This window comes from Corvus brachyrhynchos, unplaced genomic scaffold (assembly GCF_000691975.1).
Source record: "Corvus brachyrhynchos isolate BGI_N302 unplaced genomic scaffold, ASM69197v1 scaffold114, whole genome shotgun sequence".
In the NCBI taxonomy this organism is placed as follows: Eukaryota; Metazoa; Chordata; class Aves; order Passeriformes; family Corvidae; genus Corvus; species Corvus brachyrhynchos.
In genome coordinates, this window is record NW_008238337.1 from 4,592,471 (window position 1) to 4,596,799 (window position 4,329).

The window sequence follows — 4,329 nt, forward strand, 5'->3', positions numbered from 1 at the left end:
AAGCAACATGACCTTGGATTGCAAAAGCAGAGTCTAAAATGAGCAGCTCTGCCTTTTAACCTTCCCTGCTTAGCCACTGTGTGAGCCTGTAAATGTTACAGCCTTGCTGGGGCTCTGGATGCTGGGAAAATGGGAAACACCAGCCCTTGCACTCAAGGGGGATGTGGGATTCCAAGGACAGTGAGGAGATCTGCAGTGGAAACTTGGGAAAAAGCCCCACTGCTTGCAGTTCTTCCTGTGAAAATACTTTCCTTTCGAAACATAACAGGACACTGAATTTATCACCACCTTCAAGTGCTTTACTTGTTATTTTGTGGACTCCCACAAAAGTATTCCTAACAACAGCGCCTACCTGCTCTTTGGAAAAAAAACTGTGGTTGTTTTGGGGTTTTTGTTGGTTTTTTTTTAAACTTGTCAAAAAAATCTTTTTTAAAAACAAATCTATACACACGAAGTTGCCACAGCACTCAGGCTTTTTCACCTACTACTCTGTTTTCAGTTTTATATATAACAATGTCTTTTAAATTTCCACTTTAAATAATAAAAACACTCAAGAATGTCATAATAAAAAAGGATACCGATGTGTCAAGTCAAAGGCTCAATAAAATCCAAAATTCTCAAGCAAAATAACTTCATCTCTCACCACATCTGAACTGAAGCATCTCATAAGCAGCCCAGAAGAAAACTGATGGGAAGTGAAGTAGTAAATAATATATATGAGCTATTATGTAGCTTCAGACATCAAAAGGCATAAAATCAAGTAGGAATGGCACATTAGGTTGAAACAATAAATGCCCACAGGACACCAAACAGGTCCCTTGGCTGCTCAGAGCTCAGTCTCCAGAAGAAACTCCAATTTCTGTCAGTGACACGTGAAACTCAACATGCCTGAACCCAGCAGGAACAGGCAACTGAGCAGCCAGCAGAGCTTCAGACCTAGCACATCCCAGGAGAACAAAAAAGGAAATCAAGATCTCTTTTATTTTGGAAAAATCTTAATTTCAAATGCAGAGATGAGTCTGAGGCCAAATAAGTGAGTACAAGGCAAGCCTGGTATCTGATGAGAGAACTTCTGAGTCCTGTCAGAACACATCTGAGCAGTGGTGCATCATGGAAAAGTCTCCTGTGACCCATGCAACAAACGGACTGAATCCTTGCAAATGAGATGTGACCACAGCTGTGGTTTCTGAGCAGAGCTGATGATCTGGGTGTGCTGCAGGCAATGCAGGCAAATCCGTCTGAGCCACGAGGGACAGGAGCATCTCCTGACCTGCCAAAACCAGCCCAGCCCAGAGCCAAATGAAAGCAGGTGTTTCAGAGGAGAAAAAGTAATTATAAAAAACCCAAATTAACAACAAGCACATAAACTCCTTTTAAAATCATTCCATTATTTAACAACTTTCACTTCCAAGAAGAAAAAGAATAGCAATGGAGTGAGATGCATTCATGGCAACCTAATGACCCAAACTGAGGCAGCCTTCCAGATTAATGAGCCTGGTCCCTTCATGTTAGAGACAATCTCATCACACATGGACGGGATCCTAAGGGATCCTTCCCCTTGTCATTTCCAGGCTGTTTGTGAGCATTGCTCTGCATTATCAACAGTCAGCACCGGGGGGTTTTCTTCACCTCCACCTCAACACCCAATGCCGCTGGATATTTTAGGTTTAAATTTAATGCAACAAAGTGTCTGCCCTGGAATTTGAGTAATTTTTAAGAGAGACCTACTTATGGACTCAATCAGGATATGTTTAAGCCAGTACCAAAATACACAGAATCCCGGGATAACTGAGGTTGGAAAAGACCTCCAGGATCACCAAGTCCAAGCTGTGCCTGATCCCCACCGTGTCACCCAGCCCAGAGCTCTGAGTGCCACGTCCTGCCCTTCCTTGGATACCTCCAGGGATGTTGACTCCAGACCTCCCTGGGCAGCCCCTGCCAAGGCGTGACCACCCTTTCCATGAGGAAATTCCTCCTGATGCCCAACCTGACCCTTCTGCCAGGGAGCTGTGCAGAGCCAGAAGGTCCCCCCTGAGCCTCCTTTTCTCCAGGCTGAGCCCCGCTGCTCCCTCAGCCTCTCTTTGTGCTCCAGACCCTTCCCAGATCTGCTCCCATCTCTGGACACGCTAAACTACATTTCAACACCCACAGCTTTAAAAAAAAAATAATTAAAGGTTCCCCCTGAGCCTCCTTTGCTCCAGGCTGAGCCCCTTTCCCAGCTCCCTCAGCTGCTCCTGCTCCTCCCGACCCTTCCTCTTCCCTGGACACGTTACAGCCCCTCAATGTCTGTCCTGGAGAGAGGGCCCCAGAGCTGGACGGAGCACTCGAGGGGCCTCAGTGTCCCAGCACAGGGGTGGTCACAGTGGTCACAGCCTGGCCCTGCTGCCCACGCTGGTTTTGGTACAAAAGACAAGTGGGGAGAAGCTGCAGGGCCGGGCGGGCACTTTCAGGAACCTGCAGGGTGGTTCAAAACAGGAAGCGTGAGATGAAGACAAGCCCGGCCGTGGGTTTGAGAAGTGAGCTCCTGCCTCAGGATAGGAAGTGCAGCACAAGAGCTCCCGTAAGATCACCTCGTGTCAAAGAAAACCCTCTGTACTTTGCCACAGGAACAAAGGGGGCATTGATGAGGCTCCAGGGGAAGCACTAACTAATGCAGGTGCCAGGCACACCCGCTGTGATGCAAAGGCTGCAGCCCTCAGGTCTCCTGACACAGCCCCTCTGCACCCACTGACAACCCCCCTGGTTTAGGTAAAGGAAGGGGTTGATTCATTTTATTTACAAAAGGATTAAATTAAGATTTCTCATATACGTGGAAAAGCCAGTGGATTTCTAGTAAATAAGTAAAGACCTGGCAGTGCTCTAATGCCACGATAAAAGGCCGGGTTACAGGATTACCCTGACAGTGATTCCGATACCCCGAGGAGCTTAAGGAACACAAACATTCACACAGCTTTATCTCAGAGTCAGAGCACCCCCGGTGTGTGAAAGCATAGATAGGCTTCCCTGTGAGATAGGGACAACTGCCTGCCTGAGAGATGCCACTCCATTTATTGTAAAACCAAAATTCTACAAGGATACAAGTAGAATCACAGAATCCCAGACTGGTTTGGGTTGGAGGGAGCTTAAAGCTCACCCAGTTCCACTCCCTGCCATGGGCAGGGCCATCTTCCACTATCCCAGGGTGCTCCAAGCCCCGTCCAACCTGGCCTTGGGCACTTCCAGGGATGGCTCAACCTGTGCCAGGGCCTCCCCACCCTCACAGGGAAGAATTCCTTCTGTAAAAAGAAGGAAGCAACTTCTTGGAAGTTAATTGGAATTTTTATCATTTTTTAAAACATAACTCAGATTAGATAAAAGTTGTTCTCTCCCTCCCACAACCTATCTTCTGCCAATTCAAGTGTTAGCTACATTACTGTGCTTTAATTCATTTCATTATGTACATAATTAATTAATTAATTATATCGGGAGAACCTGCCCAAAAAACAAACGGCAAAAACTAGAGAGACAGAAAAGATACAGACAGAACAAACACACACAGCTGATGAAATAAACCAGGACAGTTTTAGATACAAGAGCAGCACAACTACAGATGGTCAGGAGATGCAACAGCCTTTCTAAAGACAAGATCTGTTTCCATAAGCTCCCAAACGATCTGCAGTGGGAGACGTGTCAGCACAGAGCAGACACTGCTCCTTGAGCGTGCCCGCGTCTCCAGACACCTCAGCGCAACTTTCCTTGGAAGTCTGGGACACCTACACCCAACCCCGGCCGTGGGACAAGTCCCAGTTTAACCCCCCCCGACCCTGGGAATACAGGAATGGATGCACGGCTCCGAACCCAGCCCCGCTCTCGCCTTCACAACTCCCCCAAAACAGCCACTGTCCCTTCCAGTGACACATTCCCAACCCACGCCCTCCTCCCACCTTTCAGCCCCGTGACTGGAAGGTGGATTTCTGTCAGCTTTTCTCTTCCTAAATTAGGGAGCTCCACATTTCCTTTCATGCCGTTGGGTGTCTACACGATGTTCCCCGGGGCTCTGCCCCCCTCAGCCTCCCCCGGGCCCGGGAGGGGCGGCGGTGCCAGCGGGACCCGGACACTCGGATACCGAGTTATATCCCAGCCCTGGAAGTGTCCCAGGCCAGCCTAGACAGGGCTTGGAGCAACCTGGGCTCCTGGAAGGTGTCCTGCCCATGGCAGGGGGAAGACGGAATAGGCTTTAAGGTCGCTTTCACCCCAAACCATCCCGGGCCCTTCACAGGTGCAGCAGCGGCCGCTCCGGGGCGGTGACACCCCCGGGCCAGCGGCGGCCCCGCGGCCCCCGGCCCGCGC